Below are 23094 nucleotides of genomic sequence, written 5' to 3'. Positions count from 1 at the left end.
TTATATCCTTGTGCTGTACCCTCCATAACATTTGTGAAGGGAAGGATGAACGATTCACTCAGGCATGGAACTCGGAGGTTCAACACCTGAAGGCTGAATTTGAACAGCCAGAGAGCAGGGCTATTAGAAGGGCCCATTGTGGGGCTGCCAGGATTAGGGATGCCTTGAGGGAGCAATTTGAGGCTGATAGCCACCAGTAATGTCTGGTGCCCTACACAGGAGTGAAGTGCAGTGGTTCCAATGTTAGTAGGAATCTGTGTTTGCTACGCTGACTTGCAGTGCCTGTTTCTTTCCTGGGCTAAGGTATCTTTTACTTTATGCAATAATAAAGAATGTTTTCAAAGACAAAAAATCCATTTATTGAAAAGAAAAATTCATTTACTGAAAAGAAACACAACTGCCTGGGAAACAGAAAGGGCAGGGGGCTGGGGTGGGGAACGGTTCAATCACAGATTTGCATATGTCTTGTTATCATACTCAGCCTTCCTGTCTGGATTGCTGTGCAATGAGTGCTGCACTTCAGGATGGCTGTACTGCATGGTGATGGGGGTTGAGTGCAGAGGGTCAGGGTCGTAGTTTTCAGGGCTGGGTGGTGAAGCTACAAGTGCTGGAGGCAGCTGGTGGTGGTAAGAACCTGGATGTTGGGGAAAGTGGGTTGGAGGTGACATGGGGGCACAAGGGAAAGAGCTTTGGGACAAGGGCTGCAGGGGGGGTCGGGCACAGTAGTGCTCCGCCTGCGTGGCTACGAGTGCCTGGATCGAGTCTGCTTGGCGCTCCATTATCCTTATCAGCCGATCCGGGCTTTGCTGCCGGAGCACCGCGCTTTTGTGCCAGCGCTCCTCATTCTGCTGGCGGATCCTCCTTTCACTGTCCCGCCACTCCTGCACTTTTCAATTTTCATTACTTGAATGCTGCATTACTTCATGCAACATGTCTTCCTTGCTTCTACGTGGCCTCTTTCTGATTCTTTGGAGTCTTTCGGCCTGTGATAACACGGATGGCTGAGATCTCACGGTTGCATCTGTAAAGGCAAAATGCAACACTTACCAGAGGCAGCATTGTTCACACCAGACAGAGCAATGATTCCCCTGTACTTAAGTGCAAGCACAGTCTACACAATAGCATCATTTGCCCGTCCCAAAGCAAGTGCACATAACCCACAGAAGTCTCAAAATGGTGAGTAAGCACAGGGTCAAGCGTGACTGATTGTTTCACGGCTGTACTGTCCTCTGGGTTTCTGTGCCTTGGGGAGAGCCAAGAGTGGCAGGGGGTCCCTATACTGAACACTGTCCCCACATTTTCCACAGGAGTTCATCCTGGAAGCTATCTCGCTGCTGAGGGTGACCTGGGAAGCAAGGGAGGGCCTTCAACTGCAATGCGGATTCTGCCCTGGCCCATATGCAGCTTGCCTGTGTGCAGCAATGGTCCCCCGGCCCCTCACGGCACAGTGGCATGGACAAGTTAGCCTTACTGGGACAAGGACCACAGTGGCTCTCCCACGAAACCTGTGCAAGCACATTTCAAAGGTCTCATCTAGAACTTGGGCAGAAATCACTGAGGCCGATTACCACGATGTGAGAGAGCACATCAACGCCCTACTCCGCATCTAGGCATGCGCACAGCCCTAACCCTCCTCGCCCTAAGAGCCCGCACCAAATAACTTTCTTCCCAAAATAAAAGCCGTTTACTGGGAACCTCCTCTGGTGTTTGTCCTTCCCCAAGCACCGGCCGCCGCGACTGGCTACCTTCCTCCTGGCTTGAGAGCAGCTCCTGGCTACATGCATCTAGGGATTCTGGGGTGTCTTCCTCTGCCTCAGCACCCTCGCTTCCGCTTTGCTCCTCTTCCTCCCACCTTGTTGAACTGGGCTCTGAAGTGTCCATGGTGGTACTCGGAGTGGAGGTGGGGTCGCCCCCAAGTATCACGTCCAGCTCTTTGTAGAAATGGCAGGTTGCGGGGGCAGCACCAGAGTGGCGGTTTGCCTCTCGCGCTTTGCAGCCGGCATTCCGCAGCTCCTTCACTTTAACCCTGCATTGCAATGCGTCCCGGTCATGGCCCCTTTCCATCATGTCCCTCGATATCTGCCCAAAGGTATCGTAATTCCTACAGCTGGAGTGCAGCTGGGACTGGACAGCTTCCTCCCCCCAAACACTGATGAGGTCCAGCACCTCGCCATTGCTCCATGCTGGGGTTCGCCTGGCTCGTGGAGGCATGGTCACCTGGAAAGATGCACTGAGAGCACTCCATGCCTGGCTGAGCAAACAGGAAGGGGATTTTCAAAATTCCCAGAGAATTTAAAGGGCAGGTCTGATGGTTGGTCACCTGAGGGCAGGGCAGTAGAGTTCAAAGTGATGACCAGAGTGGCCAGAACAGGCATTGTGGGACACCTCTGGAGGCCGATCAGAGCGCACTAATGGACCAGGTTGTCCACACTGGCAACGCGGTGCTCCCGTGGGGGTGCAGCAAATGTTACTCCACTCGCCAAGGTGGAGACCAGCAGCGCTGTAGTCATGGACTCAGAGCGCTCTACGTACCTTGCCAGCATGGACGGGTAGTGAGCTAGTTTGCCCGGGGCTCCTTTATTGCACTGCAACTCGCAAGTGTAGCCAAGCCCTTATATATCTGGAAAGATATTGGAACAATCTATTAAACAATCAGTTTGTAACCACCTGGAGAATAATAGGGTTATAAAGAACAGCTAACTTGTATTTGTCAAGAACAAATCAGGCCAAACCAACCAAATTTCCTTCTTTGACGGGATTACTGGCCACATGGCATTGTCATAAACAAACTAGGGAAATGTCATCTAGATTAAATCACTATCAAGTGGGCACACAACTGGTTGAGAGACTATACTTATCAATGGTTCATTGTCAAACTGGGAGGTTGTATCTAGTAGGGAGCTCACAAGTCAGTCCTGAGTGTGGTACTATTAAATATTTTCATTAATGACTTGGATAATAGAGTGGAGTATGCTTATAAAGTTTTCAGATTGCATCAAACTGCAGCAAAAACTTTGGAGGACAGGATTAGAATTCAAAATGACCTTGACAAATTGGAGAATTGGTCTGAATTCAACAAGATGAAATTCAATAAAGTCAAGTGCAAAGTACTTCACTTGGGAAGCTAAAAATCCAATGCATAACTACAAAATGGGGAATAACTGGCGAGGTGGTAGGACTGCTGAAAAGGATCTAAGAGTTATAGTGGATCACAGATTGAATATGAGTCAACAATGTGATGCAGCAACAAAAAAGGCTAATATTGTTCTAGGGGGTAATTAACAGTACTGTTGTATGTAAGACATGGGCGGTAGCTGTCCCGCTCCACTCAGCACTGGTGAGGCATCAACTGGAGTACTGTGTCCAATTCTGGGTGCCAAACTTTAAGAAAGATACAGATAATGTGGAGAGAATCCAGAGGAGAGCAACAAAAATGATAACAGATTTAGAAAACCTGACATACAAGGAAAGGTTAGAAAACTGGGCATGTTTAATCTTGAGAAAAGAAGAGTGAGGGGGGACCGGGTAAGAGTCTTCACATACGTTAAGGGCTGTTGTAAAGAGGATGGTGATCAATTGTTCTCCATGTCCACTGAAGATAGGACAAGAAGCAATGGGTTTAATCTGCAGCAAGAGAGATTTAGGTTAGATATTAGGAAATGCTTTCTAATTATAGGGGGTAGTCAAGCTCTTTAACAGGCTTCAAAGGAGGTTGTGGAATCCGCATCATTGGATGTTTTTAAAAACAGGTTGGACAAACCCCTCTGAAGGATGGTCCAGGTTTACTTGGTTGTGCCACACTGCCTGGGGGTGGGCTTAATGACTTCTCAAGGCCCCTCCCAGCCCTACATTTCTGTGATTCTATAAGGGGCAGAATTAAGGTTGCAATATTGTTGCCTTCCCTCCTTTACTGTGCCTTTTGTATGCAGCAAGAAAGTCAGCACTGAGCAGTTTTATTATTTTATAGAAAGATATTTTTAAATGAAATTTCAGATTGCCCAGCACATAACTTGATGCTGCAAAGGGATCTGCAAGAGTGGACCTTTCTGCTGAGTAGAGTCCCCTGGAGTGTAGTGTCAATCAGAACAAGCTCACTGCTATGGCAATAACTAATTACAGGAATTTATTTGGAGACAGGCTTCAACTGATTTAGTATGAATGAATGAATTGGGCATTACACTTTTTTTTCTTTTAGTTTAGGCATGACGCAAGTAATAGACAAAGCGAAAGCAACTGTAATGACCCATACAGCCCAGCTGTTAGGAGACGTGGGTTAAAGTTTGGCCTGATGTAAATCACTCCTGGATTCAATCTAAGTTAGCTCCCACTGCCTCTACCTGGAAAGCTGGGATGGATTTTAGGCCACAGAGATATTTTAAACAGAGAGTGGCGATATTCTAAAATGAACAGAAAAAAGAAAGCAGGTGGAAGCAAAAGAAAGGGAAACAGAATAAACAAGACACGTTTATTATTAAAATTTACAAACCAAAATGTTGCAACAATCGAAACACAGAGTGTTCTATTTTATTAAAATGGGGTCTAAGAGATCAACAAAAATGTGACTATTCTCTCCAGGCTCTTGTAACTCAGCGAGGTATCTGAGCGACCACAGATCCCTCCATTGACTGCTCTAGGATGCACAAGGAGTCTGGTAAAATAAGGGTAGCAATGAGACACTTTTTGTGAGCCCCTCAGAACATACTGCTTGGGCTCCAGGTGCACACCAGCCAGGCCGGGGTGCGGCTACATGTTGCCTGGCTCCTGTATCTCTCTCTAGCCGTTCCAGCTTCTCCCTCATCAAACCTTCATATTCATTTGCTCACTGGCCCTTATCCTGTAACCCACTCCAGCCGGAGATCTCCAGGGAGTAATCCAACCCCACTTCATGCAGGGCCACTTGAAGAACTTCTAACAGTCTCTAGATCAGTGTTTCTCAACGACCAGTCTGTGGACCAGCACCAGTCCCCAAGATCTCCCTGACACAGTTTAGGAAGGCAGCAAATCAGTTCCTGGTCTCAAAAAGGTTGAGAAACACTGCTTTAGATGATCCATTTCAGTTTCAGCACCTACCAACGGCCATCCCACAAGGCAACATGTTTATTAGATCAGCATGGGGGAAAATAAGGGACTGGGATAAGAAGGAAAATAGTATGTGCAGCAAGTGAAATGGAACCAAAAATACCTTCTTGTAAGTGACAGCAAGCCCAGGGCATTTTCACCTTTCTCTCCCACAAGCCATAGCCACCAACACGCTCTGCAGACCCAACCATCGGTAGGAGAAGGATGTTGTAACTCAACAAAATGTAGGCACAGCCTTCGTGGGCTTCTGACTCTGTTACAGAGACGTTTCCGTGTGGGGCCCAACGTTTGTGGCGCTGCCAGTTGCCGCGGGGCACAGGGCCTCACCCCGCTGGCTTGAGGGAGGTGATACACGCACAGCTACCTCAGCACTGAGGCCTAGTGGTGCTGGAGCTGGTACCAGGTGGCTTCTCTCTCCATTTCCCCTCAGCCAACTCCACTCTCCAACCCCAGGAGCTTCTCCTCACGATGGATCCCCAGGTTTGTCCTCACTGCCATCCATGAGCCTACCAGTTGGGTCTACTACCAGTTGGGTGGGGGTCACACGAGGGAGGCTGATACCTTTTGGCCACCACCTGGCAGCAGGAGCAAGTGGCGTTCTGAGGACACCAGAGTTACAGGATTGCCTCGGCTATGGCTGAGCCATTGTGGCGCTCTCAGCTAGGGCAGTTGTGACCCTAACACAGGGTGCTCTTTCCTACAGTGGCATTCTTCTGCCTGCTCAAAAGAAATAAATCAGACCCAAAACACGTATTGCCTGTCCTCGCCCCTTCTCCCCATTCCCATCAACCGATGCTACACCACACTTGGTCTCCAATTTAAGGCAAGGCTCACAGGGCACTCAGGAAAGCAAAAGCTGGGCCCAAGAGGCCTTGCCTTCTTGAGCTCTCCATTAGTGCAGGTGATCAGGCTGAGTGATGTGACTCCAGCCCCAGGGCTTTTAGGGAGGCAGCGTCTACACGCAGTGGGATGGAGAGGCAGAAAAGGAAAGCAATCAAGCTGTTGACAGCTGCTGCATTGCTTCTCCTCTCCTGGGATGCAGGGGGTGGAGCAACATCAAGAAAACCCAAACTCCTAGTACAGGTCCTCCATCAAGGGAAGAGAGTGAAGGCAGAAAAAGCCACTTCTGCTTCACAGGGAGAAGTGAGTGGCCCAGGAGAGGAAGCCCCTCCTCACACTTCCCTTTGGGGAAGGAAAGGAGGAGACCAGACCATGAGGGCCTCTCATGTTTCTCTCCTCCAGTGAAAGGGTGTTTGGGGGGTGGGAGGCTTCCTGAATGTGGAGCAAGCTTCGGGCTGGGGGGGAGCAGAAAGGAAAGGGAAGTACATGGGAGACATCCCACACAGGGGGAGTACATGTGATGGACATCAAAAGGAGGAGGAGGGCCACCAGCACCGTTCCCTAAATACCAATGCCTGTAGGAGAGTGGTCAGAGGAGGAGCAAGAGAAGCCAGTCATCAGACCCTGATGGTGCCTCCTGTGTATCTTATTTGTAAAGGGTGTCACAGGGTGACAGTGGCCCTCTGAGGGAAGAGGTCAATGCACCCATGACTCCTCAGCTGACCCCAGTTTGGCTTAAGAGAGGACACCTGAGTCACAGAAGGAGGAAAGTGCTGGTGGGTCAGAGCTGCCTTGTAGCAAAAGAACAGCAAGTGAGAGCTGCTAGGAGACTGTGGGAGGTCCCTGGATAAACTGGAGGAGCTTCCTGGGGGAAGGCTGAAGAGCAGCAAGAGGGGTTTGCCAGCTGAGTTTCCCAAGCAGAGGGCTGAAGGCCAGACACCAGTGGAGGGTCTAACCCACTGGTTCTGCCACAGCCTGCCACTGGAGGTCACGCCAAGCGGGGTCACCCTAGACACGGGCTTTACAAGGACATCATCCATAACATACTTCTTCTCTGATTACAGATTTGCCTCACCCCCTTCCCAGACTACACAATGGCTCCATGAAGCAGAGTCCCTCAGGCTAATGAATTTTCTCACAAACTCTTCTGATGCTCTGAGTAGTTTGAATCAGCAACCCTCAATATATAAACTATCCACTGTGCTGCTAACTGTCAGGGATGTGATTAAAAAGAACCAACCTTTTTATTTCCCTGCTGAGGTAGCTCTTGATGGTGAGGAGATAACATTTGATTTCAGTTTTTTCACTAGACTGATACTTGCTTTATGTATGGATTTTGTTGTGTAATTGCATGTTGATTGCTACTTTTTCATAATACAAATGATGAAATTACTTTTTACATCCTTTTTGATTAGTTGCTAGCCCTATTCATCTAGAAACCAAACATGGAAGCGAAGAGGGATGTTTTAACCCCCGACTCCCTACTGAATCTGACAATTCTCTAAGTGGTACAGTGAGGATGCATTACTATCCCTTTTTTAAACACAGTGGGATTACGTAAATGTAGGAGACTAAAGATCCTTGGGACAAGAACTGTCTAGCCAGACACTTAATACAGTTCAGACACAAGAAAAACAGGATAAGCATCCAGTATGTTGGTATTGTGTTTATTGTAATATGCACAGTGGGCCAAATTCTACTCTTGTAGTTGAACTGGGTGGTCACAAAGTTACTGTAGGGGGGATTGTGGTACGGCTATCCCTACTTCTGCTCTGCCTTCAGAGCTGGGCAGCTGGAAAGTGGTGGCTGCTGGCCGGGAGCCCAGCTCTGAAGGCAGAGCCCCCGCCAGCAGCATCAAGGGTGGCAACACCAGGACCCCCCTAAAATAATCTTGCGACCCCCCCTCTGCAACTCCCTTTTGGGTCAGGACCCCCAATTTGAGAAACACTGTCTGCCCCATGAAATCTGTAGAGTATTTGCTAAAAGCACACAAAAGACCAGATTTCACGGGGGGACCAGATTTCACGGTCTGTGAGGCGATTTTCATGGCCAGGAATTTGGTAGGGCCCTACTCATGTGATTGAGCTTTCACAAGCAACCCCACTGCAGGTGATAGGACAATTCACAGCCCAAAAAGCATTGTGCAACTTGCCCTACATTTGGAAAAAGCCACACTGCTGTTTGAATTTAGTTCTTTCTGCAGTGTTTTCCTGGCACTTCACTTGCCAGTTGGTTATTTCCTCCTTTTTAATTCTTAGTGTTAAAATGTTTTCTTGTATCCAAAAGGTTTGTCTTTTTATTAGTTTTCATAACTGGGCATTTTTGTTAGAGAAAGCTTTCCTTGGAGATTGGGACATCTGGTCTTTACATCGCTTTCCTTTTGCAATCACAGTATTGGCACAGGGAAACATAACCACAACTGCTGTGTATTGTTAAATTTCTGACTTTGGAAGCTGTGTTTCTATTCTCAGGGGTCAAAAACAAGTCATTCCCATTCCAAACTGTGCTTCCCTGTTATAAAGTATCTGCTTGTATAAACTTCACCTTCATATGTTCATTTTACAATTTCAGTCCTCGAAATCTTGTTTAATAATTTTGTAACCTGACCCAACACCTCTGAGATTGTTCATCTTGATGCCTTGAACCAGCAGTCCACCCTTAACTTTCAAGCATGTGCACCATCGCGTTGATTTCAGTGGGACCATCACACCCTTCAGCACCTGCCCACACAACGCTAATTCAGCTTCCTCTCAGCACTGTTCAGGGCTTGTTTAGCTCCTCTGACCAAGCAGCAACTCAGTTATTTCATTTCTCCTTCCTGACAGGACACATGTCCAATTTATTTCCCCATGCTGGACAGCACCAATTGCCCCAGTTTATCGTCACCACATCCAATTCCAGGGCTCCACTATCGAGGTTACAAGTAACTCCTAGTGATTTCTAGCTCAGAGAGAGATATAGGATGCGCCAACAAGAGGGGGAGACAGGATACTTTAATGGGACGCAGGCCACACAGACTTCCAAAGAAATGTACTGGAGTCCTGGTTAACAGCCTGTTTGGCAAGAACAGAGCAATCGGTGAAGACCCCAGCTGAGATAACCAGTGTACTGTGTAACTAAGCCTAGAACCGAGCTAGCTACTCTTAGTGCAGCAGTTGGTCTGTGTTTATATCCTGCTAACATCAATTTTGTTTGTGATTTTCTCATATCATATGCCAAAAAAACTTGGCTTTTATTTACTGTGCCTGGGGCTTGATTCTCCCCCTATGGAATTGCGAGTAACTTATTGATTTCAAAACGCAAACAACAGGGCCAGCTCAGAGTTACCTGATGACTTCATGTGTTCAATTCTCCATCTCTAGCATCCATTAGATTGCCATCTCGGATCCAGCATATCTCTTGGGAAATGTGTGGGATGTGTCCCATCCCTGCGACCCTTTAATCTGGAAAAGAAAAAAAAACCCATCAACCCAGTTTGATGCCCTTTTGTTGAACGACTCCATTTTCTTCAAACTTCCAGGATGCTTTATACTATGCCCATGGGCCATCCTGGAGGTGTGGATTGCTGGAGCGCAGCTTGCTGCAGACATGCCCCTCCTTAACTCACCTCTCTCACCCTTCACAAGGTGGAGCTGCAGGCCCGGTGGCATAGGAGTTGGCTACACCAGCCCTAAAACAGCTGGCTCCCCAAGCCTGAGATCCCCAGCAAGGAAGAGCAGGCTGCTTTCCCGTCCCTTGCATGCTGTGAGTAGCACAATAATGGATCCTCAGCCCTGCTCTCTTTATCAGCACGACTATGGCCGTATGGACACAATAATGACCCACAACAATTACTATTTTAGTGATACATAAATGAGATCAGAGCTGTATAAAGCTCATGTGATTAATAGGTTAATGCATAATCTACGTGGACAGTCCTTCTAGGCCTTGGGTCAACCAAACTGCTGCTTTTCCAATATTAACTTGCAGAATCTTATTTATAATACAAAAAACCTGCCAAATTTCTGCTATAGGGTGTCCTTTACACAAAGGTGGCTTTAGCTGGGGTCCCTGGGTGCAACTGCATCCACAGAAATCAGGCTAGGTCAGAGTGGTGACCTGCAACACAGGGCAGAGGGTCACAATGCCACCCAAACTGAAAGGGAAGCTGGCCGTCTGAGCAAGCGGCATTGCGATCCTGTGTGCCAAGTTGCAACACCACACAGGATTGGCCCAGCTGCTCCTCTGTCATGACGGAGCAGTGAGACAGCCCAATTTGTGTGAGTGGACCTGGAGCACAGAGTCACAGCACAGCTCAGGTTTGGGGCCCACCATAGATAGCGTGGGGAGCTGCTTGCCCTCCCTGGCTGGGCCCTGATCCCACTGGCATCGTCACCAACATCCTGGTGGGCCCAAGCTGACCTGCCAAGCCAAGACCCCAGAACTGGGAGCAGGGCTGGGGATGTCACTCCCACCAGCAGCGGGGCTGGAGCTCATGGAGATGTAGGACCAAAAGAGCACCCTGGCTACATGTAAAGCAGAGCTCCCCACATACCCACAGGCAGGACAGTGACCTGGCCTGGGCCCTATCTGACCTCCTGCACCCCAGCATGCATTGAATAGGGAAGTTCCATCTGTCCCTGCCTTTAAAAACCCTCTTGGATTCTTAAATATGACCGAAATATTTTCAGATCCATGTGATTTAATTATTTCTCCTGTTGATGAGTTGGGCCAAAAAGAGATGGAACAGCTAGCATTTTTCTGGAGTGTCTGAGACTACAAAAGCCCTTTATAGATTTAGTCAGAGATACCAGAGGTTACCTAGTACACCAATAGTCTGGGATGCTTTTAATTTGTAGCTTTCTTAGACTACAAGAAAAATCAACCAGGAATCAAAACCACTAGCTAAGAACACAGAGCACAAGGAAGCTGAATATTCAGGTAGCTGTATTCCTGCACTCAAACCTGAGGATTCTAATCCCGTTTGGTGCAAGCGCTCTAAACCATTTGAGTCATTATAAAGAAGGCAGGAGTGGGGCTCCTTCCTAATTACTTTTCACCACAGCACATTCTGCCTCCATTACAGAAAATGAAGCCTCCATGCCATCACAGATGTCACACTCAGAGCTCTGATCTGTACACACGAGTAAGCTTTTCAGCAGAGAAGCCAATTGTACCACGCAATTGAATTAATAGATTGAGGTGTTGTAGATAACCCACATCACCATGAAAATTCAGGTACCAAGCCTCAAAACAAAAGGTTTCACCAAATCATAAGTAGGATACCCGTAGCATTTTGATGTCTTTCATTCTACTTGCTCAAGGGGCAGAACAACATACCACTATAACCAAGGCATCCCAATTCCAAGTCTACTATTTTCTTGTATTCCAACTCAAAAGCAGAAAGCAGCAGTGACCATTAACATAACAGGTTGGGAAAACAAAAAATTAGCACGATTTCAGCATAATTGCTTATAGCCCAGTGCACTCTCCTTGAATCTCTTAACCCTTAAAAAGGATTAATCAGTTCTTAATTGCTGATTAAGTTAATTTTAACCTAGTACTTACGCCGTAATTGATGGGCATTGTTTGCAATAGAGTTTTATAGCACTTCAATACAGATGAAAAGTCTTGCTTCAGTTGTGTTCTTGTGTTCATGACGGCAAAGCACAATGGAAACCAGCACCACCTAGTGCTCAGACGCTGAACTGTGACACAGTTAACTAAAACACGAAGATTCCTACTGAAACCCCTGTTTAAGAGTCTTAGTCATACTGTTTACTTTAGATTAAACGGATTTTAGTAAATTACTACAGTAGCTCTAGTTTTCCTTGAGTGAAAGAATTTTGTCATACAAAAACACAGTCAAATTGCATTGGGGGTGCATACGGAGGAGTTCTGGGAGGGATTAGACAAATTTGGCATAATCATGACACTCAAATAGCCTAATCCTGTGAGGTGCTGAGTGTCCTCAACTCCTGTTGTCTTCCATGGGAGCCAAGAGTGCTAAGCCTCTCCCAGGATTGGTCCCAAAGACAATAAAAGGGAAAAAAAAGAAAAGCCACTCTGTGAAATCATACAGTGTGAGCTTCCCAAACTTACAGGTTGTACTGATGCACCCACTTATTTATGCTCACATGACTAGGTAGGTGTTGGATGGCTCCAGGAAGATTTACTTCTCACTTATACACCTTTGACAGACAGAAAGTCCTTTATTTTATGTTACATACAAGAGGTTAAGTATATTTATTAGTCCAAAGCTACTGGTACTAGAAAGCAGCCTTCCAGGATCTGCAATTATAGGTTAATGAGACTTTAACTGAGAGCCCCCCCTGTGCATCAGAGCAGAATTTGGCCCTTTAAAGTGTAAGGTTAGATTTTAGTTATTGATGTGCTTTCATTGTTAAAACCAGCAAAGAGTCCTGTGGCACCTTATAGACTAACAGACGTATTAGAGCATAAGCTTTCATGGGTGAATACCCACTTCGTCGGATGCATGCATTCACCCACGAAAGCTTATGCTCCAATACGTCTGTTAGTAAATAAGGTGCCACAGGACTCTTTGCCACTTTTACAGATCCAGACTAACACGGTTACCCCTCTGAGGATTGTTAAAACAATTATAGTTATTCAACAAGAGGAAATCTAACTTGGGTGTAGTTGTATCTGCCAGTTGGTCAACACTATAAAGGACTTGACAAAAAGCTCAGTGGTTGGATAAATAATGTGTGGCCCACACATTTTGTAACCATGGCAAGAACTGCCTTCATATTCCGAAGTCAGGTATTTTAGCAGGTGACTGAAGCAAACTCACATATAGCCAAGTTAGCAGAAGTGTGCTAAGCTTGTCTACTTGAAAGTCTCACAGAGACGCCAACTCTTGCTGTTTTATCATGTGTCTCATGATATTTGATGCTTAACTTTAGAACTTCAGCACCCTTTTTGCAGCTTTTATATATTTGTTATTAACACATTAATTGTAGGGTGAACTTGTTCTACCAACAATAGTTTTACACTGTGAATCTGAGATATTATTTCTATTCCAGTAGCAATTGCAATGTGCAAGGTAATTTCCACACATGAGACACAGAAAGAGCTTATAGTCTAGAGATCACAATTTAGAAGATGTTAAGACACTATTTAGTAGCAATACAAGGGGATGAAGTATGCCTAAAAGGGTTTAAATAATACAGGAGGTAACAAATGCAAGTTACTGGGCTTTGAGGTACCCAGCTGATCAGTTTGATCAATCCCTGTGAGTTGATTGCACATGTAGGGTAGGATTAGGTGTTTTTAAATTGATTGCCTTCTCACCCTGATGAGTTGTGTGTGTTTGATTTTTGGAGATTCTGAGCATCAGCAGCCACCACTAACTTCAACTGAAGTTGTGGCTGTTCAGCACCTTTAAAAAACCAAACACCCCCGCCCCGACCTACGCCAATATTACCTTTTGTGTAGATTACGAATGTGCACTGCATTCTAGTTACCTCATAATCCAAATGTGTCAGTGGTAACCAACTCACTAGTTCTCTTTTTAGTTCTCTCATGTGAGCATGAGACCAACATCTGTTGCCAGAAACATGTCCAAATTACAATTCAAATACACGGTGTCCAGGAAATCTTGTGGAACTGGAGATAACTGAGGTGCAGAAAGGCAGCACATTATTCTTTAGAACCATTCACATGTCAAAGAAAAGCTGAATATCTTGAAGAATTAGAGTCACATTAAATGCACACAACAGTCCTGGGTTAGCCTTGCTTTGTAGAGGGTGGAGGAATGTTTACTAGGAGGGTATTTTAAAAAAACAACAACATGTGTATCTTAAAATAGTGCCCAGGAGTCCTAACTGAGATCAGGGCCTCATTGTCTGAGGTGCAGTACAACACATACAGACAGCCTCTGCCCCAAGAGACTATGACTGTATCCGAGTGACCATAAACGTAGAAGGAAAAGGACACAGTCAAAATATTTACAGCTTTCAAAATTTACATTCTTGAAATTCTAAGGGCCTACTTGTGAGACTTGTTTCCTCCTGGTCTTACTATAGAGCCCACAGATAACTACCAATGCAATGAATGACACTTGGACATCTCTGTGCCTGAAAACCAGGCACCATCAGATACGTTATAGGAGGAACTGGTAGAAACTATATTAGGTAGCTCAGCACCTTTGATTATAAAAGATGCTTGAGACCTTTTTCTGGGAAGATCTAATACCTCCATTGTTTGAGGATGGTCTCTGAAATCTGGCATGGAGGTAGCCTCGGGCTAAAGAAGTGCCTTTTCTTTGTCTCATGAAATTCCATCGAGGTTTAGCTGAGTTATAAAGTATTGATCACTATTTCCCTTCTCTTGCTTGTTTTCCTCAGGAAAATGCTGGCACACACTAGAACAAGAGCCCGGGTCACATCACCACTACAGCAGTAGCAGAAGCAATGCACACAGTCTGCCCCAAACCAAACTTTCTGTACCCAGAACGTGGCCCCAGCATCGCATCGCATCCCATCCCCAGCTTTGGAGGCACCAGATAGGCAAGAGACCCCCACATACTGGGGTGGAAGAGCAAGACGCACACATCCCGGCCAGGTGTCCCCTAACTATGACCAGACCCAGCACATGACACTAGTGGGCTGTCCCCCTTCTGAGATGAACAGCTTTCTTCTGCTGAAAGTCTGCATAGTTATCCTGTAGCTCAAGAATTCCCTCGGTAGAAATCTACGCCTGTTTGAAAGCAGGGTAGATCAAATCACAATACAGAACTTCTAGTGAGCAGAAGGGCCCATGCAAACACTTAGTTCATGACAGGCCATTGCGGGATAGATTTATACCCCAGCTTGCTGTGAATGAAGTGTTTGTGTAGACAAGCCCTTAGATTGGAAAGTCAGGTGATCAAAAGCTAGCAAATACCAGATTTACAGTTACCAGTCCAATCTTAATTCTGCCCACTTGTATGATTGTATTAAATTAGCTTTCAATTATGTGACCACATATTTTCCGTAAAACTCCTGTCTCATTCAGTACACAAGTTGGATATACAAGGGGGCAGAATTAATGTTACACAGACAACCATAATTCCAGCATTTCCTAGATTCAAGTATTTGATTTTGCAACCTAAACAATGCTCTTTTAAAGTAGTTCTTGTACGCTCGTTATTTACACATATCGATAACGCACAGCCGTATGAAAACCAACGTATTATGCACTCAGCCAGCGTCCTCTCCCCTGCCCATTTACCTTAGTGTGTCTTTACCCTGACAATACCAGACTTCAAAATCCACGTCACCATGAACTACACTGTATGTTTTCTTTTTGCATAATTTCAGTACTAATGGGTATTAATTAAAGATGACTATTACTCAGTAAATACAGAATTTAAAGAGACAGGTGTTCTTTATTTGGTATCCTATGTATTTCCTTTAATTAGTTTCCTTTGTATTTGTCTAAGAGGTGATTTAAGGGGTGCAATCTTGATCAATAACAGCTGGTGCCTTGGTTACTCCCCCCCAACTGTGCCTCAGTTTCCCTCTCAGCTGGCAGGACAGTTGAATTTAGCCCAAAAAACAAACACACACACATAGTTCTTCACCCTTTCTGGACCACAGCTCCCTTCCTAGGGTCCTTCTCCCTTAGTAGCAGCGGTTTCCAAAAGTCATCCTACCCGGGCTGGAGGGAGTCCAAGCTCTTCAGCCACTGCAGTTCCAGTTCTTGCTGGGTTTAGGACCAGCTCTCACTCCACTGAAGGAGGAATGGGGGTATGGGTACTTCCTCTCCTAGGAGGCCCAACCATGGGCCCTGCAAGCAGTTCTGGTTAGAGCACCATGGCCCACCTGGCATCAGAGCATGGCATTGCAGGGGTCTCCATCTCCACCACCCTGGCTGACGACTTCTTTGGCACTATAATGGCCTATCTGTCTGCATCTTCCATAGCCTAACCCTCCATCCAGCTTACCTTTAATTTCATGCATCTTCCAGGTGAACAAAAGTGCAACTGAAAATACAGATAAGGGATTCTTATGCCTCTCTTCAGCTCTGCTCAAGGTCCCTGCTCCGCTCCCCTACTCGCAGAGTTCTTCTATGCTTCCTAAGCAGAGCACTGCCTCCCAGGGCTTTTCTCCTGGAGGCCCTTCTTTCAGCAGGTTTCCCCACTGCCTGCAGTCCCCAGGGATCCCAGCCACTTCTCCCAGGAGTCTCCCTGCTTCCAGACCCCCACAGGAACATAACCAGGTCCCTATAGGCTCTCTTCCACCTACCTTCAATCAGAGCAGAAACCTGCTCTCTTCCCTTTCTCTGTGGCTCTCCCTGACCCTTCCACAGCTGGGATCACTACCTGTAACTGAATCCAGAACAGGATCAGCTAAGGGTTTACTGCTAGGTCCCCAATTCCTCTTAAAGGGCCAGCCAACCTGTGCTAGCACCTTGAAAAGGAAGAAGCTGCTCACCCTAGGTTTTCTGCAAGCTCTGTCTCAATGTCCAGGGTCTTATCCTTCCCCCACTTCTGCAGCCTGTTGGTAGACTGTAGATTACAGCACTGTTCAGGCTGCTTTCTGCAGGTCCTACCAAGCCCCCAGTCAGCTCCTCCTTGGCAAGATCTGACAGCAGCCCTGGTCTATCCAAGTCTACCCCTGTTCACAGAGTGATCCATAGCAAGGCTTTCCTCTTCTCTGGTCATTCTTTCTGGAGAAAAGGGAGCTCTCTTATCTCTGTGTACCCTTCCACAGCATATGTTGCTGGTCAGCCTCTGTCCCACCAGATTATGTCCATCAGAGCTGAACAGAGACTGCACTCCCCTTCAGGAGCCCAGCCCACAGTTACAGGTGACAAACCCTTTCCCAGGGCCACTTCTTCCAAGGACAGTCCTTTTGGTGTGGCAGATGTTATATTACAAATAAAGAGTCTAAAACAATACTTCACCTTTTTAATAGCTGTTCAGAATCTCTAGTGGAGCCTTTCAGAACTTCTTGCTTTTTACCCTCACTACAGAGGTTGTTTGTTGCTGAAGGAATATCACAGGTACATGGATGCCTGGAGGTCTGGAATGGCACCACAGTAACTTCCATTTTAAAAATTACTCTTTCTTTTTTGCAAGTGTGATTTAAAGAAGGCATCCCCTCTCACACTGCCTGACTTTGCACTGAAACTCCCCAACCACTCGTCACGAACAGATGTCTCTCCTCCTCCCGATTGGCTTGAAACTTCAAATCAGTTACTGTTCCCTGTACACAAGTGTATTCTTTAGACTGTTTTTTTCACAACATTCTGCCATTTCACCTGATTCAACCTCATTATAACCCCAGATGTGTCTCAGCTTGTTTTCATAATGCAACATATATCTTAACAATCCCCTATAACAACCCTCCAAGCTACTTATCCTCAAAAAGCCTTCCATGAATATTACTCAAAGGGACTTCATTTACATAAAGAAATGTATTGATCTAATTGCCATTTTTCCCCAAGCTGTTCCATGTATAATTTTATCCCTAGAGGTAAAAGCACATATTTTCCCCTAGTAGAAAACATGCTTTAATATTTGCCTTTTGCAGCCGAAGATTCATCCTATCTCAGTGACTGGGAGATTGTTGTTTAGCTGTTTATGAACTGAAGTTAGAACTCAGGCTAGTGATTCACAACCTTTAATTTTTCTTGGGTCAGCTTCCACCCCTCCAGTGTCCCTTTACAACACATCCCAACACCTCCATCTCCCCTTTCACCATCTATTTTCTCTCTGTCTGTCCTTTTCTTTTTATTTTCCTGGTCTTTCACTTTGCTCTTTTACAAGCGTTTGTGTGTATGTTCCTCTTCCCAGTGGTCCCTACTCCTATGGCTTTAATTCCTGCTCCCACATTCCCTGCACTTGCTGGAAAGTGGCAGGTTAATGGGTGTGGAATGCATCTGTTACTGCCACCCAAGAATGAACTGAGAAGCTTGGGCTCGAGGAAGGTGGCTTGTAAGAGCTTTGTCCATGTGAATGGCTCCCCCAACTGGTTACTTTAGGAGCAGTAAAGGGAGCAGGGAGAAAAGGCAGAAGGGACTTTGAAAGACTCAGCTGCTGCTGTACCTGCAGATGTAACAGTACATTTAAAGAGTATGTATGTGTAGGGAGAAGATTTGAGGTCCTGCAGCTTTCTTTATAAACACACAGATGCTGTCCTCTCCTCTATGCTCCCCTACCCCAGGAGTAGTCAGGCACCCCCTTCCCCAGATTAGGACAAACAGTAATTAGCATTTTGAAAGTTGCAGAGGACTGGGAGCCACTCTGGCTTTTGACAAGACAGATTGCTTTTACCCTTAAAAGACATGAAATCTCTTCCAAGACAGATGTTACTAGTAAACCCTGGGCATGCTGATTCAAGTAATTTGTTGTTGATAATGAGCTTCGATAAACTTTCCAAATGCAGAAAGAATTGTCAGACAAGTTTACAAATTACTTTGTTAAGGTGTTGAATGTTAAGGAGTGCAAGCAGCCTGGTATACCCGTAAGAATTGAAGAACTCAAGGATCTGAATGTGGAAGAGTCTTGGAATTAGTTTGTCAAAGTTGCAGAAACTATCTGAAGCCTGCATCTTGTTGCCTGTATCTCAGACAACAGGAAAAAAATCATAGGGAAGGATTGCAGACCAAAGTGGAAGAGCAAACATTTCAAACAAGTTATTAATTCCTCTCTATTCGGCACTGGTGAGGCCACATCTGGAGTACTGCATCCAGTTTTGGGCCCCACACTACAGAAAGAATATGGACAAACTGGAGAGAGTCAAGAGGAGGGCAACAAAAATGATTAGGGGGCTGGGATATATGATTTATGAGGAGAGGCTGAGGGAACTGGGCTTATTTAGTCTGCAGAAGAGAAGAGTGAGGTGGGGATCTGATAGCAGCCTTCAACTACCTGAAGGGGGGTTCCAGAGAGGATTGAGCTTGGCTGTTCTCAGTGGTGGCAGATGACAAAACAAAGAGCAATGGTGTTAAGTTGCAGTGGGGGAGGTCTAGGTTGAACATTAGGAAACACTATTTCACTAGGAGGGTGGTGAAACACTGGAATGGGTTACCTAGGGAGGTGGTAGAATCTCCATCCTTAGAAGTTTTTAAGGCCCAGCTTGACAAACCCCTGGCTGGGATGATTTAGTTGGGCTTGGTCCTGCGTTGAGCAGGGGGTTAGACTAGATAGCCTCCTGATGTCTCCTCCAACCCTTATCGTCTATGATTCTATGATTAAAAGAAAACCTACAAGGAATGGAAGCTACTCTTGGAGGTCAGAAAGCACAGGTGAAAAGTGAGAACTGCCAAAAAACAAGCCGAGTTGGACCTTGCAAAGGAACTCAAAACCAGTAATAAAAGGGTTTTTAGCCATATAAATAAAAAGAAAACAAGGAAAGCAGTGGGACTGCTAAACCCGGAGGATGGGGTCGAGATTGAAGATAATCTAGGCACGGCACAACATGTAAACAAATATTTTGCCTCAGTTTTTAAAAAGGGTAATGAGGATTTTGGGTGCAGAGGCATGGTGGCCAATGGGAATAAGGATACAGAAGTAGAAATTACTGTATCCAAGCTGAAACCAAACTCAAACAGTTAATGGGACCAAACTGGGGTGGGGGAGCTAATCTGCATCCCAAGATTATTAAAGGAACCGGCACAAGAAATTGCAAACCTAATAGCAAAGATTTTTAATGAATCTGTAAACTCGGGGATTCTACCTTATGACTGGAGAATTTCAAATATAGTACCTATATATAAGAAGCGGGGGAGGGAACTGATCCAGGAAACTACAGGCCAGGTAGTTTGACCTCAATTATATGCAAATTCTTAGAACAAATTTTGAAAGAAAGGGTAGTTAAGGACATAGAAGTAAATGGTAATTGGGATAAATACAACATGATTTACATAAGGTAAATCATGCCAGACCTACCTGATCTCTTTCTTTGAGAAGGAAATCATTTTCTAGACAAAGGAAATGCAGTAGATCTAATCTACCTGGATTTCAGTAAGGCATTTGATACAATTCCACATGGGAAATTTTCACTTAAATTGGACAAGATGGGGATTAATACAAGAATCAAAAGGAAGGTAAGGAACTGGTTAAAGGGCAGACTACAGTCAGTCATGCTGGAAGGCGCACTATCAGGCTGAATGGAGGTTACTATTGGAGTTCCTCAAGGATGGGTCTTGGGGCCAATCTTATTTAACATTTTTATTAATGATGTTGGCACAAAATGATTTTATTAATGATGTTGGGAGTCTGCTAATAAAATACGTGGCTAACACAAAACTGGGAGATATTGTCAGTAAGGAGGAGGACCAGAATATCATACAAGAAGATTTAGATGACCTTGAAAACTGGAGTAATAGAAATAGGATGAAATTTAATAGTGTAAAGTGCAAGGTCATGCACTTACGGACCAGCAACAACAATTTTTGCTACAAGTTAGAAACATATCAGTTGGAAGCAACAGAGGAGGAGAAAGACCTGAGTGTATTGGTTGATCGCCAGATGACTATGAGCCACCAATGTGATCTAGCTGTGAAAAAAAGCTAATGCAATCCTAGAATGCATCTGGTGAGGTATTTCCAGTAGAGACAGGAAAGTGTTATTACCATTATATAAGGCACTGGTGAGATCTCATCTGGAATCCTGTGTGCAATTCTGGTCTCCCATGGTTAAGAAAGATGAATTCAAACTGGAGCAGGTGCTGGAGAAGGTGTACTAGGATCATCAGAGGAATGGAGAACCTGCCTTACAAGAGGAGACTTAAGCTTGGCTTGTTTAACCTAACCAAACAAAGGCAGAGGGGAGATATGATTGCCCTCTATAAATATGTCAGAGGGATAAACACCAGGGAGGGAGAGGAGTTTTTTACGTTAAAGACTAATGCTGGCACATGAACAAATGGATATAAACTGGACATCAATAAGTTTAGGCTTGGAATTAGACAAAGGTTTCTAACCATCAGCAGAGTAAAGCTCTGGAACAGCCTTCCAAGGGGAGCAGTGGGACAAAAAACCTAACCTGTTTTAAAACAGAGCTTAATAAATTTATGGAGGGAATGGCATAATGAGACTGCCTACAAAAGCATACCGCCCATGCGCAACTGCTATTAGCAAATATCTCCAACAGCTGGCAATGGGACACCAGATGGGGAGAGCTGAGTTACTACAGAAAATTCTTTCCCAGATTTCCAGCTGGTGGGTCTCATCCATGTGCTCCAGATCAAACTAATCACATTTGGGGTTGGGAAGGAATCTTCCCCCACGTCAGATTGGCAGAGACCTTGGGGAGTTTTCACCTTCCTCTGTAGCATGGAGTACAAGTCATCTTGTTTACTTTTCTGACCCCAGCTGTACACTGAGCTGAAGTCTTCAGTGAGTTGTTACAATTAATTAAGAAATTCATTATGTGCATGACTGATTTAAATTTTCCCTCTAATGTAAATTTTACTTCCTATCACATTGCCTGTTCACCTAGTGTGGTTGGATCCCTCTGAAATTCCTCAAAATATCCTCTGGTCCTTAATAATCTAAATAAGTTTGTGCCATCTACAAACTTTGCTACCTCACTACTCACCCCCCTTTTATGATCTTTAATATATTAAACACCACTGGGCCCATTAAGACAGCATTTCTCAAATATGGCCACCAGAGGCTTTTCTTACAGCCACAGACTCCTGGGCAGTGACTGGGGGAGAAAGTGAAGCAGTGGTCCCTCCACAAGGGCCACCAGCAGGGATTGGATCCTGCCTCTCTCGGGAGACACAAATACTGGAGGAGGAGGTAACTAGTAAGTTCCCCACCTTCCTGGAGATGTAGGGTTGGGCTCCAGCTCTGGAGGGGCAGGCAGAAGGCTCTGATCATGGGGCTCACCCCCTGCTGCCTCTGCCAGCCTGTCATGCATTCCCCTTCCCCCTACCCACCTCCCCAGCCAGGGCTTAATTTGTCCCCAGGCTTGCCAGGACTGAGTAAGTCTGCTGCTTTGAAAAGTGATATTTGTATGTTTGGCACCTTAGAGACTAACCAATTTATTTGAGCATAAGCTTTCATGAGCTACAGCTCACTGCATCAGATGCTTATGCTCATATAAATTGGTTAGTCTCTAAGGTGCCACAAGTCCTCCTTTTTCTTTTTGCGAATACAGACTAACAGGGCTGTTACTCTGAAATTTGTAGGTTTGTTAATATCACTTTTCACAGCAGCAGACTTACTAGCTCGCAAGTCTTTTTAAAAAAGCAACCCAAAAAAAGGAAAAGAAGCAACACCAAAAAAGACAAAGAACCTGCAGAGCACCTTATTTGTGTTTCTGTTCTGTTTAGGCCCTGTAAAGAAGAGAGACACCTATACATTATCTTTATTATGGAGTCTGCAAAAAGATTCGATACGTTTACCATGATTTGGAGGCGCGTATGTGCATCTCGATTTGTTTTTCCTGAAGTTAATTAAGGACTTTAGGGGAAAATGACAGCAGGGCCACCAGCAAGGGTGGGTGGCTGCACGGGAAGGCCACCACGCAGCGTGTTGGGAGAGGCCCCTGCGTGAGGGAACCTGCAGGCTCCCTGCTGCCCGTCTTGGGCCAGGCCGAGACCGGACCAGGGCACCCTGCTCCTCGCTTCGCCTCCAAGACAGGTTCTGACCCAAGGCAACGCCTCGTCCCTCACGCCAGGAGCGCCCAACAACGGACCTCAACGGGGCAATTCTGGAAATTCAAAAAAAAAAAAAAAATTTTTTTTTTTCTTCAGAAACAGAAGCTGCAGCCCTGGAATTAATGCGCCGACGAGACACCGTCAGACTGGGCCTGAGTAAAGACGGGGCGTGGCTGGGTCACTACAAAAACCTTAACCCCCCTCCCCTCACGCCTCCACACCCGCTCCCGTACCTGCCCCCGTCACGCGGGCTTCCAGCCCAGGAGAGCGCGCGCGCGCCCCCGCCGCCGCCGCGCCCGCCTCTCAGGCGCCCCAGGGACTCCCCCGCCTTCCTGCGGGTCGGGGCTGACACGGCTCCCCCCGCGGGCGGCGGCCCGGCGGAGCGAGAGAGGCCGCCACGCCCCCCGCTCGCGGCGGCGGGGCTCTCGCGAGAGCTCGGGGGGAGGGGGGGGGCTTTCTCGCGAGACGCGGTAACGCGGAAGTGGCGGGGCCTGCCCGAGAGCCGCCGGCTGGGTCCGGGACCGGCGCGGGAGGAGGAAGGAGGGCGCGCGGGGTCGGCAGCGCTTCTCCCGTG

General features: G+C 46.2%; 1 long non-coding RNA gene across 3 annotated transcripts; it reads right to left on the bottom strand.

Annotated features, from left to right (window-relative positions):
* Positions 1–362: 362 nt before the first annotated feature.
* On the bottom strand, positions 363–22929 carry LOC311527352. Of its 3 annotated transcripts, none has more exons than XR_014713316.1 (6): positions 22754–22929; positions 22266–22573; positions 9247–9362; positions 2533–2620; positions 1746–2079; positions 363–1021 (listed from the first exon to the last, which is right to left on the bottom strand). It is a non-coding gene; the product is annotated as an uncharacterized lncRNA (long non-coding RNA). The 3 variants fall into 3 exon arrangements; XR_014713317.1 differs by having other exon boundaries at positions 1746–2026; positions 22754–22922; XR_014713318.1 differs by lacking the exon at positions 22266–22573 and having other exon boundaries at positions 1746–2026; positions 22754–22912.
* Between the last annotated feature and the right edge of the window lie 165 nt (positions 22930–23094).

The sequence above is a fragment of the Lepidochelys olivacea genome, assembly GCF_965140295.1.
Source record: "Lepidochelys olivacea isolate rLepOli2 genome assembly, chromosome: 10".
Classification (NCBI taxonomy): Eukaryota; Metazoa; Chordata; order Testudines; family Cheloniidae; genus Lepidochelys; species Lepidochelys olivacea.
This window is presented reverse-complemented; position numbering and strand designations above follow the sequence as displayed.